The sequence below is a fragment of the Sebastes fasciatus genome, chromosome 9 (assembly GCF_043250625.1).
Source record: "Sebastes fasciatus isolate fSebFas1 chromosome 9, fSebFas1.pri, whole genome shotgun sequence".
Lineage (NCBI taxonomy): Eukaryota > Metazoa > Chordata > Actinopteri > Perciformes > Sebastidae > Sebastes > Sebastes fasciatus.
This window is the reverse complement of record NC_133803.1, coordinates 36,120,048-36,136,722: the sequence shown is the minus strand read 5'-3', so window position 1 is coordinate 36,136,722 and position 16,675 is coordinate 36,120,048.

The following is a 16,675-nucleotide window of genomic DNA, read 5'->3' as shown; positions in this document are numbered from 1 at the left end:
AGCCTCCACTGCTGAGCAGCAGGAGGTATATACAGAGGTATGTAGAGGTATATACGGAGGTATGTAGAGGTATATACAGAGGTATGTAGAGGCATATACGGAGGTATGTAGAGGTATATACGGAGGTATGTAGAGGTATATACGGAGGTATGTATATACGGAGGTATGTAGAGGTATATACGGAGGTATGTAGAGGTATATACGGAGGTATGTATATACGGAGGTATGTAGAGGTATGTACGGAGGTATGTAGAGGTATATACGGAGGTATGTAGAGGTATATACGGAGGTATGTATATACGGAGGTATGTAGAGGTATATACAGAGGTATGTAGAGATATGTACGGAGGTATGTAGAGGTATATACGGAGGTATGTAGAGGTATATACGGTGGTATGTAGAGGTATATACGGAGGCATGTAGAGGTATATACGGTGGTATGTAGAGGTATATACGGAGGTATGTATATACGGAGGTATGTAGAGGTATACACGGAGGTATGTAGAGGTATATACGCAGCCAATAATGTTTATATAATTTGGACACGTCTTTCTAACTACGTCTAACACACGTCTTCTAACTTCTTTACTATCACACGGCGTGTTTTTTAAGGTTGGTCGATTAAGCTAGCTAACGTTAATGCTAACATTAGCACTAACATCGCTAACCTGAAGCACGTGATGGGTAGAGGACTGAGTCTGTGAGACAGAGTTCAGGGTGTGAATGACCCACGGTGGCCGTCTGGTTCCTGTCACAGCGACGCCGGTTCACACCTGAAACAGGAAGGTTTTTATACTCTAAACACACAGGTGTGAGATAACGTGTAGTGATTAAAGTGTCTAAAGAGAAGTTCAGTTGTAATATTTCTTCATGTTTCTGTGTTTTCTTTATTTGTGATGATGATGAGAGTTGTGATGTTGTGGGTTGCTAGGAGCTAGTAGTCGCTCCACGGAGTACCATAAAACCTCTAAACCATGAAACCAAACTGTCTGAATCGTCTGTTATCATCAACATTTTTTCTGGACATGGAAACACAAGAATATACAGGTATATATACAGGTATACACAGGTATATATACAGGTGTATACATGCTAGGAGCTAGTAGTCGCTCCACCGAGTACCGTAAAACCTCTCAACCATGAAACCAAACTGTCTGACTAGTCTGTTTTCATCAAAACTGTCTCTGGACATGGAAACACAAGAATATACACAGGTATACACAGGTTTACACAGGTTTATACAGGTGTCTACAGGTTTATACAGGTGTATACAGGTTTATACAAGTGTATACAGGTTTATACAAGTGTATACAGGTTTATACAGGTATACACAGGTGTATACAGGTTTATACAGGTGTATACAGGTTTATACAGGTATACACAGGTGTATACAGGTTTATACAGGTTTATACAGGTGTATACAGGTTTATACAGGTGTATACAGGTTTATACAGGTATACACAGGTGTATACAGGTGTATACAGGTTTAGACAGGTGTATACAGGTTTATACAGGTATATAGGTGTATACAGGTGTATACAGGTTTATACAGGTGTATACAGGTTTATACAGGTATACATAGGTATACACAGGTGTATACAGGTGTATACAGGTTTATACAGGTGTATACAGGTTTATACAGGTGTATACAGGTTTATACAGGTATACACAGGTGTATACAGGTGTATACAGGTTTATACAGGTATACACAGGTGTACACAGGTTTATACAGGTGTATACAGGTTTATACAGGTGTATACAGGTTTATACCGGTATATACAGGTGTATACAGGTTTATACAGGTGTATACAGGTTTATACAGGTGTATACAGGTATATACAGGTATACACAGGTGTATACAGGTGTATACAGGTTTATACAGGTATACACAGGTGTATACAGGTATACACAGGTGTATACAGGTGTATACAGGTGTATACAGGTGTACACAGGTGTACACAGGTTTAGACAGGTGTATACAGGTTTATACAGGTGTATACTGGTTTATACAGGTGTATACAGGTTTATACCGGTATATACAGGTGTATACAGGTTTATACAGGTGTATACAGGTGTATACAGGTATATACAGGTATACACAGGTGTATACAGGTGTATACAGGTTTATACAGGTATATACAGGTGTATACAGGTGTATACAGGTTTATACAGGTGTATATAGGTGTATACAGGTGTATACAGGTGTATACAGGTGTATAAAGTTTTACAGTGACAGTGTTTTACAGTGCAGTGTTTTACAATGCAGTGTTTTACAGTGCAATGTTTTATAATGCAGTGTTTTATAGTGCAGTGTTTTATAATGCAGTGTTTTATAATGCAGTGTTTTACAGTAACAGTGTTTTACAGTGCAGTGTTTTACAGTGACAGTGTCTTACAGTGCAGTGCTTTACAGTGACAGTGTTTTACAGTGCAGTGTTTTACAGTGACAGTGCTTTATAATGCAGTGTTTTATAGTGACAGTGTTTTACAGTGCAGTGTTTTACAGTGAGTGTTTTATAGTGACAGTGTTTTACAGTGCAGTGTTTTAGAGTGACAGTGTTTTATAATGCAGTGTTTTACAGTGCAGTGTTTTACAGTAACATTGTTTTACAGTGCAGTGTTTTACAGTGCAGTGTTTTACAGTGACAGTGTTTTACAGTGCAGTGTTTTATAATGCAGTGTTTTATAATGCAGTGTTTTATAGTGACAGTGTTTTACAGTGAGTGTTTTACAGTGACAGTGTTTTACAGTGCAGTGTTTTACGGTGCAGTATTTTATAATGCAATGTTTTACAGTGACCGTGTTTTACAGTTCAGTGTTTTTGTAGTACTTGTACTGTGTTGTACAGTGTGTTGTAGTATTAATACTGTGTTGTACAGTGTGTTGTAGTATTAATACTGTGTTCTACAGCGTGTTGTAGTACTTGTACTGTGTTCTACAGTGTGTTGTAGTACTTGTACTGTGTTCTACAGCATGTTGTAGTACTTGTACTGTGTTCTACAGTGTGTTGTAGTACTTGTACTGTATTATACAGCGTGTTGTAGTACTTGTACTGTGTTCTACAGTGTGTTGTAGTATTCATACTGTGTTCTACAGTGTGTTGTAGTACTTGTACTGTGATCTACAGTGTGTTGTAGTACTTGTACTGTGTTCTACAGTGTGTTGTTGTATTAATACTGTGTTCTACAGTGTGTTGTAGTACTTGTACTGTGTTCTACAGCGTGTTGTAGTATTAATACTGTGTTCTACAGTGTGTTTTAGTACTTGTACTGTATTCTACAGCGTGTTGTAATACTTGTACTGTGTTCTACAGTGTGTTGTAGTACTTGTACTGTGTTCTACAGTGTGTTGTAGTATTAATACTGTGTTGTACAGTGTGTTGTAGTATTAATACTGTGTTGTACAGCATGTTGTAGTATTAATACTGTGTTCTACAGCGTGTTGTAGTACTTGTACTGTGTTCTACAGCATGTTGTAGTATTAATACTGTGTTCTACAGTGTGTTGTAGTATTAATACTGTGTTCTACAGTGTCTTGTAGTACTTGTACTGTGTTGTACAGTGTGTTGTAGTATTAATACTGTGTTCTACAGTGTGTTGTAGTACTTGTACTGTGTTCTACAGTGTGTTGTAGTACTTGTACTGTGTTCTACAGTGTGTTGTAGTACTTGAACTGTGTTCTACAGTGTGTTGGTAGTACTTGTACTGTGTTCTACAGTGTGTTGTAGTACTTGTACTGTGTTGTACAGTGTGTTTTAGTATTAATACTGTGTTCTACAGTGTGTTGTAGTACTTGTACTGTGTTCTACAGTGTGTTGTAGTATTAATACTGTGTTCTACAGTGTGTTGTAGTACTTGTACTGTGTTCTACAGTGTGTTGTAGTACTTGTACTGTGTTCTACAGCGTGTTGTAGTATTAATACTGTGTTCTACAGTGTGTTGTAGTACTTGTACTGTGTTGTACAGTGTGTTTTAGTATTAATACTGTGCTCTACAGTGTGTTGTAGTACTCGTACTGTGTTCTACAGTGTGTTGTAGTATTAATACTGTGTTCTACAGTGTGTTGTAGTACTTGTACTGTGTTCTACAGTGTGTTGTTGTACTTGTACTGTGTTCTACAGTGTGTTGTAGTACTTGTACTGTGTTGTACAGTGTGTTTTAGTATTAATACTGTGTTGTACAGTGTGTTTTAGTATTAATACTTTGTTCTACAGCATGTTGTAGTATTAATACTGCGTTCTACAGTGTCTTGTTGTACTTGTACTGTGTTGTACAGTGTGTTGTAGTATTAATACTGTGTTCTACAGTGTGTTGTAGTACTTGTACTGTGTTCTACAGTGTGTTGTAGTACTTGAACTGTGTTCTACAGTGTCTTGTAGTACTTGTACTGTGTTGTACAGTGTGTTGTAGTATTAATACTGTGTTCTACAGTGTGTTGTAGTACTTGTACTGTGTTCTACAGTGTGTTGTAGTACTTGAACTGTGTTCTACAGTGTGTTGTAGTACTTGAACTGTGTTCTACAGTGTGTTGGTAGTACTTGTACTGTGTTCTACAGTGTGTTGTAGTACTTGAACTGTGTTCTACAGTGTGTTGGTAGTACTTGTACTGTGTTGTACAGTGTGTTGTAGTACTTGTACTGTGTTGTACAGTGTGTTGTAGTATTAATACTGTGTTCTACAGTGTGTTGTAGTACTTGTACTGTGTTCTACAGTGTGTTGTAGTACTTGTACTGTGTTCTACAGTGTGTTGTTGTACTTGTACTGTGTTCTACAGTGTTTTGTAGTACTTGTACTGTGTTCTACAGTGTGTTGTAGTACTTGTACTGTGTTCTACAGTGTGTTGTTGTACTTGTACTGTGTTCTACAGTGTGTTGTAGTACTTGTACTGTGTTCTACAGTGTGTTGTAGTACTTGTACTGTGTTCTACAGTGTGTTGTAGTACTTGTACTGTGTTCTACAGTGTGTTGTAGTACTTGTACTGTGTTCTACAGTGTGTTGTAGTACTTGTACTGTGTTCTACAGTGTGTTGTTGTACTTGTACTGTGTTTTACAGTGTGTTGTTGTACTTGTACTGTGTTCTACAGTGTGTTGTAGTACTTGTACTGTGTTCTACAGTGTGTTGTAGTACTTGTACTGTGTTCTACAGTGTGTTGTTGTACTTGTACTGTGTTTTACAGTGTGTTGTAGTACTTGTACTGTGTTCTACAGTGTGTTGTTGTACTTGTACTGTGTTCTACAGTGTGTTGTAGTACTTGTACTGTGTTCTACAGTGTGTTGTAGTACTTGTACTGTGTTCTACAGTGTGTGACAGAGGGTGCAGGTGGTTAACCAGATCAACGGCGTTAATGAGATCAGAGGAACAGATTAACTCTGCTGATGTCATCTGAGGTTCAAGGACAGCCGGCCGTGACGCAGGAAGTCACCAGCGGGGGGTCCTTTAAAGGACAAGTTCACCGCTTTTATGACTTTATTAACATCTTTCCTCAGTCAGTCCGTTCTGTCTGCAGCAGCAGAAGACGATGTTTCAAATAAAGTCAGGTGCAATAGGTATATAATTTATATATATTAACCTCTCCAGGAAGTGACTGTAGTTAAACTAGATTTTATATCTCATGTAGAACCACAGAGATCCTGCAGCTGCTCAACGGACCAATGACATGTCTCCTCACAGCCGGTTGCTAGGCAGAATTCAGATTAGTTCAGATCGTCTGAGAGTTCATTAGGACTAAATCAGGCTAAGCCTCCGAGTCAGGAAAGAACACATAGTGTAAAATGCCACCGGATGTAGTATAGTAGGACATCCTGGTATTCTTGGCATATTTTATTTGACGTACAATGTGTTGGGACATGATAAAACTTTTTCTGGCATACTAAATACTACGGTGGTATGGGTATTGGGACACACAGGTAGTATAGTATGGCATAATAAATAATAATATAGTATGACATAAGAATTCATAATATAGTACATCATAAAAAGTTATAGTATATGTCGAAAAATTTCATGAAAAATTGATAATTTTTTTTGACATACTATACTATAACTTTTTTTCTGGATACTATCCAATGACTTTTTTTTCAACATAATATACTTTGACTTTTTGTACCATTCTTTTGACATTCCATGACTTGTGATTTCAGACTGGTAGATAACTGGTTGGAGTACTGGAGGTTGTGGGTTCGATCTTTATGTGACACAGTCTGTTTTCAGGTCTAACTTCTAATGACCAAGTCAAATATACCGAGAGAACAGTCCTCAGTGCGTGGCATTGATGGCTTGGTTGCTAAATTCCCGGTTCTGGCTGTGGCAGAGCAGGGGTTCCATCCCCACCCTCACATCGATGCCCGGTGCCCAACACTGGAGTGAGACCAGCGTCTCCTCCCAGGGTTTACCAGAGATAACACTGGGGGGTTATGCAACAGGGAAACACAGATTGATACAGATTTGACTGTGTAACTGGAAAAGAAAAAAATATTAGTACATGAAACCAATAACCAATAAACCGTAAGTATTTTTAGGAGTGGTTGGCTGCTGCAGTGGGCTGTTGTAAACCCTCACCCTAACCCAGTGACCTGCTGTACGTCCAAATTTGTCAACATACTATACTATGACTTTTTTTCATGAAATTTTACGACATACTATACTATGACTTTTTTTGGTGAAATTGTTTGACATACTATACTTTGACTATTTTTGGTGAAATTTTACAACCTACTATACTATGACTTTTTTTCATAAAATTTTTCGACATACTATACTATGACTTTTTTTTAAAGAAATTGTTCGACATACTATACTATGACTTTTTTTCGTGAAATTGTTCGACATACTATACTATGACTTTTTTTTAAAGAAATTGTTCGTCATACTATACTATGAATTTTTTTCATAACATTTTTCGACATACTATACTATGACTTTTTTTCATAACTTTTTTCGACATACTATACTATGACTTTTTTTCGTGAAATTGTTCGACATACTATACTATGACTTTTTTTTAAAGAAATTGTTCGTCATACTATACTATGACTTTTTTTCATAACATTTTTCGACATACTATACTATGACTTTTTTTTAAAGAAATTTTATGACATACTATACTATGACTTTTTTTCATGAAATTTTTCAACATACTATACTATGAATTTTTTTGGTGAAATTTTACAACATACTATACCATGACTTTTTTTCATAACATTTTTCGACATACTATACTATGACTTTTTTTCATAACATTTTTCGACATACTATACTATGACTTTTTTTTAAAGAAATTGTTCGACATACTATACTATGACTTTTTTTTAAAGAAATTGTTCGTCATACTATACTATGACTTTTTTTCATAACATTTTTCGACATACTATACTATGACTTTTTTTCATGAAATTTTTCAACATACTATACTATGAATTTTTTTGGTGAAATTTTACAACATACTATACCATGACTTTTTTTCATAACATTTTTCGACATACTATACTATGACTTTTTTTTTTTTAAATTGTTCGACATACTATACCATGACTTTTTTTCATAACATTTTTCGACATACTATACTATGACTTTTTTTTAAAGAAATTGTTCGACATACTATACTATCACTTTTTTTTAAAGAAATTGTTCGACATACTATACTATGACTTTTTTTCGTGAAATTGTTCGACATACTGTACTATGACTTTTTTTTAAAGAAATTGTTCGTCATACTATACTATGACTTTTTTTCATAACATTTTTTGACATACTATACTATGACTTTTTTTTAAAGAAATTGTTCGACATACTATACTATGACTTTTTTTAAAGAAATTGTTCGACATACTATACTATGACTTTTTTTCATAACATTTTTCAACATACTATACTATGACTTTTTTTTAAAGAAATTGTTCGACATACTATACTATGACTTTTTTTAAAGAAATTGTTCGTCATACTATACTATGACTTTTTTTCATAACATTTTTCAACATACTATACTATGACTTTTTTTCATAACATTTTTCGACATACTATACTATGACTTTTTTTCATGAAATTTTACGACATACTATACTATGACTTTTTTTTTAAAGAAATTGTTCGACATACTATACTATGACTTTTTTTTTTTTAAATTGTTCGACATACTATACTATGACTTTTTTTCATGAAATTTTACGACATACTATACTATGACTTTTTTTGGTGAAATTGTTTGACATACTATACTATGACTTTTTTTCATGAAATTTTTCAACATACTATATGATGACTTTTTTTGGTGAAATTTTACAACCTACTATACTATGACTTTTTTTTAAAGAAATTGTTCGACATACTATACCATGACTTTTTTTCATAAAATTTTTCGACATACTATACTATGACTTTTTTTTAAAGAAATTGTTCGACATACTTTACCATGACTATTTTTGGTGAAATTTTACGACATACTATACAATGACTTTTTTTCATAACATTTTTCGACATACTATACTATGACTTTTTTTTAAAGAAATTTTATGACATACTATACTATGACTTTTTTTCATGAAATTTTTCAACATACTATACTATGAATTTTTTTGGTGAAATTTTACAACATACTATACCATGACTTTTTTTCATAACATTTTTCGACATACTATACTATGACTTTTTTTAAAGAAATTGTTCGACATACTATACTATGACTTTTTTTCATAACATTTTTCAACATACTATACTATGACTTTTTTTCATAACATTTTTCGACATACTATACTATGACTTTTTTTCATGAAATTTTACGACATACTATACTATGACTTTTTTTTTAAAGAAATTGTTCGACATACTATACTATGACTTTTTTTTTTTTAAATTGTTCGACATACTATAACATGACTTTTTTTCATAAAATTTTTCGACATACTATACTATGACTTTTTTTTAAAGAAATTGTTTGACATACTATACTATGACTTTTTTTTAAAGAAATTGTTCGACATACTATACTATGACTTTTTTTTAAAGAAATTGTTCGACATACTATACTATGACTTTTTTTCATAACATTTTTCGACATACTATACTATGACTTTTTTTCATGAAATTGTTCGACATACTATACTATGACTTTTTTTAAAGAAATTGTTCGACATACTATACTATGACTTTTTTTCATGAAATTTTTCAACATACTATATGATGACTATTTTTGGTGAAATTTTACGACATACTATACTATGACTTTTTTTCGTGAAATTTTTCAACATACTATATGATGACTTTTTTTGGTGAAATTTTACAACCTACTATACTATGACTTTTTTTTAAAGAAATTGTTCGACATACTATACCATGACTTTTTTTCATAAAATTTTTCGACATACTATACTATGACTTTTTTTTAAAGAAATTGTTCGACATACTTTACCATGACTATTTTTGGTGAAATTTTACGACATACTATACAATGACTTTTTTTCATAACATTTTTCGACATACTATACTATGACTTTTTTTCGTGAAATTGTTCGACATACTATACTATGACTTTTTTTTAAAGAAATTGTTCGTCATACTATACTATGACTTTTTTTCATAACATTTTTCGACATACTATACTATGACTTTTTTTTAAAGAAATTTTATGACATACTATACTATGACTTTTTTTCATGAAATTTTTCAACATACTATACTATGAATTTTTTTGGTGAAATTTTACAACATACTATACCATGACTTTTTTTCATAACATTTTTCGACATACTATACTATGACTTTTTTTAAAGAAATTGTTCGACATACTATACTATGACTTTTTTTCATAACATTTTTCAACATACTATACTATGACTTTTTTTCATAACATTTTTCGACATACTATACTATGACTTTTTTTCATGAAATTTTACGACATACTATACTATGACTTTTTTTTTAAAGAAATTGTTCGACATACTATACTATGACTTTTTTTTTTTTAAATTGTTCGACATACTATAACATGACTTTTTTTCATAAAATTTTTCGACATACTATACTATGACTTTTTTTTAAAGAAATTGTTTGACATACTATACTATGACTTTTTTTTAAAGAAATTGTTCGACATACTATACTATGACTTTTTTTTAAAGAAATTGTTCGACATACTATACTATGACTTTTTTTCATAACATTTTTCGACATACTATACTATGACTTTTTTTCGTGAAATTGTTCGACATACTATACTATGACTTTTTTTTAAAGAAATTGTTCGTCATACTATACTATGACTTTTTTTCATAACATTTTTCGACATACTATACTATGACTTTTTTTTAAAGAAATTTTATGACATACTATACTATGACTTTTTTTCATGAAATTTTTCAACATACTATACTATGAATTTTTTTGGTGAAATTTTACAACATACTATACCATGACTTTTTTTCATAACATTTTTCGACATACTATACTATGACTTTTTTTAAAGAAATTGTTCGACATACTATACTATGACTTTTTTTCATAACATTTTTCAACATACTATACTATGACTTTTTTTCATAACATTTTTCGACATACTATACTATGACTTTTTTTCATGAAATTTTACGACATACTATACTATGACTTTTTTTTTAAAGAAATTGTTCGACATACTATACTATGACTTTTTTTTTTTTAAATTGTTCGACATACTATAACATGACTTTTTTTCATAAAATTTTTCGACATACTATACTATGACTTTTTTTTAAAGAAATTGTTTGACATACTATACTATGACTTTTTTTTAAAGAAATTGTTCGACATACTATACTATGACTTTTTTTTAAAGAAATTGTTCGACATACTATACTATGACTTTTTTTCATAACATTTTTCGACATACTATACTATGACTTTTTTTCATGAAATTGTTCGACATACTATACTATGACTTTTTTTAAAGAAATTGTTCGACATACTATACTATGACTTTTTTTCATGAAATTTTACGACATACTATACTATGACTTTTTTTGGTGAAATTGTTTGACATACTATACTATGACTTTTTTTCATGAAATTTTTCAACATACTATATGATGACTTTTTTTGGTGAAATTTTACAACCTACTATACTATGACTTTTTTTTAAAGAAATTGTTCGACATACTATACCATGACTTTTTTTCGTGAAATTGTTCGACATACTATACTATGACTTTTTTTTAAAGAAATTGTTCGTCATACTATACTATGACTTTTTTTCATAACATTTTTCGACATACTATACTATGACTTTTTTTTTTTTAAATTGTTCGACATACTATACTATGACTTTTTTTCGTGAAATTGTTCGACATACTATACTATGACTTTTTTTTAAAGAAATTGTTCGTCATACTATACTATGACTTTTTTTCATAACATTTTTTGACATACTATACTATGACTTTTTTTTAAAGAAATTGTTCGACATACTATACTATGACTTTTTTTAAAGAAATTGTTCGACATACTATACTATGACTTTTTTTCATAACATTTTTCAACATACTATACTATGACTTTTTTTTAAAGAAATTGTTCGACATACTATACTATGACTTTTTTTAAAGAAATTGTTCGTCATACTATACTATGACTTTTTTTCATAACATTTTTCAACATACTATACTATGACTTTTTTTCATAACATTTTTCGACATACTATACTATGACTTTTTTTCATGAAATTTTACGACATACTATACTATGACTTTTTTTTTAAAGAAATTGTTCGACATACTATACTATGACTTTTTTTTTTTTAAATTGTTCGACATACTATAACAGGGCTGCACGGTGGTGCAGTGGTTAGCACTGGCGCCTCACAGCTAGAGGGTTGCAGTTTCGAATCCGGCTTGGGACCCTTCTGTGTGGAGTTTGCATGTTCTCCCCGTGTTGGCGTGGGTTTTCTCCGGGTACTCCGGTTTCCTCCCACAGTCCAAAGACATGCAGGTTAGGTTAATTGTGGACTCTAAATTACCCGTAGGTGTGAGTGTGAGCGTGAATGGTTGTCTGTCTCTATGTCAGCCCTGCGATGGACTGGCGACCTGTCCAGGGTGTACCCTGCCTTCGCCCAATGTCGGCTGGGATCGGCTCCAGCCCCCCCGCGACCCCTAACGGGATAAGCGGTTGCAGATGGATGGATGGACATACTATAACATGACTTTTTTTCATAAAATTTTTCGACATACTATACTATGACTTTTTTTTAAAGAAATTGTTTGACATACTATACTATGACTTTTTTTTAAAGAAATTGTTCGACATACTATACTATGACTTTTTTTCATAACATTTTTCGACATACTATACTATGACTTTTTTTCATGAAATTGTTCGACATACTATACTATGACTTTTTTTAAAGAAATTGTTCGACATACTATACTATGACTTTTTTTCATGAAATTTTACGACATACTATACTATGACTTTTTTTGGTGAAATTGTTTGACATACTATACTATGACTTTTTTTCATGAAATTTTTCAACATACTATATGATGACTATTTTTGGTGAAATTTTACGACATACTATACTATGACTTTTTTTCATGAAATTTTTCAACATACTATATGATGACTTTTTTTGGTGAAATTTTACAACCTACTATACTATGACTTTTTTTTAAAGAAATTGTTCGACATACTATACCATGACTTTTTTTCATAAAATTTTTCGACATACTATACTATGACTTTTTTTTAAAGAAATTGTTCGACATACTTTACCATGACTATTTTTGGTGAAATTTTACGACATACTATACAATGACTTTTTTTCATAACATTTTTCGACATACTATACTATGACTTTTTTTCGTGAAATTGTTCGACATACTATACTATGACTTTTTTTTAAAGAAATTGTTCGTCATACTATATTATGACTTTTTTTTAAAGAAATTGTTCGACATACTATACCATGACTTTTTTTCATAACATTGTTCGACATACTATACTATGACTTTTTTTAAAGAAATTGTTCGACATACTATACTATGACTTTTTTTTAAAGAAATTGTTCGTCATACTATACTATGAATTTTTTTCATAACATTTTTCGACATACTATACTATGACTTTTTTTCATAACTTTTTTCGACATACTATACTATGACTTTTTTTCGTGAAATTGTTCGACATACTATACTATGACTTTTTTTTAAAGAAATTGTTCGTCATACTATACTATGACTTTTTTTCATAACATTTTTCGACATACTATACTATGACTTTTTTTTAAAGAAATTTTATGACATACTATACTATGACTTTTTTTCATGAAATTTTTCAACATACTATACTATGAATTTTTTTGGTGAAATTTTACAACATACTATACCATGACTTTTTTTCATAACATTTTTCGACATACTATACTATGACTTTTTTTTTTTTAAATTGTTCGACATACTATAACATGACTTTTTTTCATAAAATTTTTCGACATACTATACTATGACTTTTTTTCATGAAATTGTTCGACATACTATACTATGACTTTTTTTAAAGAAATTGTTCGACATACTATACTATGACTTTTTTTCATGAAATTTTACGACATACTATACTATGACTTTTTTTGGTGAAATTGTTTGACATACTATACTATGACTATTTTTGGTGAAATTTTACGACATACTATACTATGACTTTTTTTCATGAAATTTTTCAACATACTATACGATGACTTTTTTTGGTGAAATTTTACAACCTACTATACTATGACTTTTTTTAAAGAAATTGTTCGACATACTATACCATGACTTTTTTTCATAAAATTTTTCGACATACTATACTATGACTTTTTTTTAAAGAAATTGTTCGACATACTATACCATGACTATTTTTGGTGAAATTTTACGACATACTATACAATGACTTTTTTTCATAACATTTTTCGACATACTATACTATGACTTTTTTTCGTGAAATTGTTCGACATACTATACTATGACTTTTTTTTAAAGAAATTGTTCGTCATACTATACTATGACTTTTTTTCATAACATTTTTCGACATACTATACTATGACTTTTTTTTAAAGAAATTTTATGACATACTATACTATGACTTTTTTTAAAGAAATTGTTCGACATACTATACTATGACTTTTTTTTTATGAAATTGTTCAACATACTATACTATGACTTTTTTTAAAGAAATTGTTCGACATACTATACTATGACTTTTTTTTTTTTAAATTGTTCGACATACTATAACATGACTTTTTTTCATAACATTTTTCGACATACTATACTATGACTTTTTTTCATGAAATTGTTCGACATACTATACTATGACTTTTTTTAAAGAAATTGTTCGACATACTATACTATGACTTTTTTTCATGAAATTTTACGACATACTATACTATGACTGTTTTTGGTGAAATTGTTTGACATACTATACGATGACTTTTTTTGGTGAAATTTTACAACCTACTATACTATGACTTTTTTTTAAAGAAATTGTTCGACATACTATACCATGACTTTTTTTCATAAAATTTTTTGACATACTATACTATGACTTTTTTTAATGAAATTTTATGACATACTATACTATGACTTTTTTTTAAAGAAATTGTTCGACATACTATATTATGACTTTTTTTTAAAGAAATTGTTCGACATACTATACCATGACTTTTTTTCATAACATTGTTCGACATACTATACTATGACTTTTTTTAAAGAAATTGTTCGACATACTATACTATGACTTTTTTTTATGAATTTTTTCGACATACTATACTATGACTTTTTTTGGTGAAATTTTAAGACCTACTATACTATGACTTTTTTTAAAGAAATTGTTCGACATACTATACTATGACTTTTTTTTAAAGAAATTGTTCGTCATACTATACTATGACTTTTTTTCATGAAATTTTTCAACATACTATACTATGACTTTTTTTGGTGAAATTTTACCACCTACTATACTATGACTTTTTTTTAAAGAAATTGTTTGACATACTATACTATGACTTTTTTTTAAAGAAATTGTTCGACATACTATACTATGACTTTTTTTCATAACATTTTTCGACATACTATTGTAGGGGTTCTACTTTGGTAGGTTTTGGTTATTAGCAAATTAATTAATAAATAATAATATAATTATTAATAAAGATTATCAATAAACATCAATAATAAACGGGGCACTACCCTGGAATCAGGGACCAATGACCAAAACGTTAATATAGTCTCATTATATATGCTAGACTATCAATTTGGAACGTTGATTAATAATTAAATTAATAACTATAACCCAAAATAGATAGTAAAGGTTGAAGGATATCGGAGTTCTTGACATAGCAGAGGTTGGCAGTATTCACTCTTGTGCAACATTAAAGAGACCAGCATGTATATTCCACAAACATTTATTTACAAGTTAATAAAGGTTCAAAACACAATATTAATCTAACTAAATAACTAAACTAAACAAACCAAACAAAGTGTGTGTGTGTGTGTGCGTGTGTGTGTGAGAGAGAGAGAGAGAGAGAGAGAGAGAGAGGGGGGGGGGGAAAACAAGATGGGTTCTTGTCTCAAAATGTCTGTATGGCCTACAAACAAGATGGCGGGCACTGTAAAACTACAAAGATGGCGGAATCAAAGATGGCCATCAGCATGTCACCACATGACCTCTTTGTTCTTCTGAGAAGAAGGACAGAGAGGGGGGTGATGTGGGGTTAAGATTATCTGAAGCTGTATGTTTATGTTTAACTAATTCACAGTTTGTGTATGTGATCTTAATGTGTGTTAGATATGCAGTGGGTTAGAAAAGATGGTTAGTTTGCATGCAAGACCTTGTCTATGTGAAGCATAACTAAACACATCAGATGTGGCAAAGCCAGTTACCCAGATATCAAATACAGATAAATCAACACAGTCAAACTCAATGAATAACATTAAACCAAATCAATACAAGTACTTTCTAGAAATCAAAGTTGGACAGTCTTGCTCAGCCCTGTGCGATTGCTAATGCTAAGGCCCAGTACGTTACCAATCCATGGAAGAACCGGTTTTGTGATTCCATGTGTTGAAGTTGTGGTTCCAAGTCAAAGATGTCGTCTTTGCTGTTAGTTTGGTGCTAACTTCTTTGCTTGATAGCTTGAAGTTAGCTGGTGGAAAGGGCAGAGCACTCGCGTCGTCTGCCGTTTGGTTCCTTGGTTGCAATGGCTGTTTCCTAACAGGCCATTGATCAGAACCAGAACTGTTTTGCAAGTTCTGGACTTGAGAGCCGTTCACCTCAACCAGGTCAGCCTGGGTTGAGTAGATGAAGAGCAGAGAGAGCGCAGCAGCTCACCTCTCACACGTCAGGAGAGATGAGCAGATGAGAAGAAAGAGTCGAAAGAGAAGGAACAAACAACATTCCTCTGGTTTTGTTCTGTGTGAATTTCACACCTAGGTGTGAAATGTTACTGTAGCCAATGAGGACTGAGATGAGTCCTGTGGTCAAGGATCAGGTTACTGAGGTCATGAGGTCACTTGAAACCAGCCAGATGCTGGGTCCCTACATCCCCCCATTTGGTCTTTAAGATGTGTAACATCCTTCAAGAGCAAATCAGAAGGTTGAACAGTTCACAGATCCTTGGAAACAACCTGGAGGTTGTACAGTCCAATCCCTGGGGACAACTGAAAAGTTGTTAAATCCATGATTG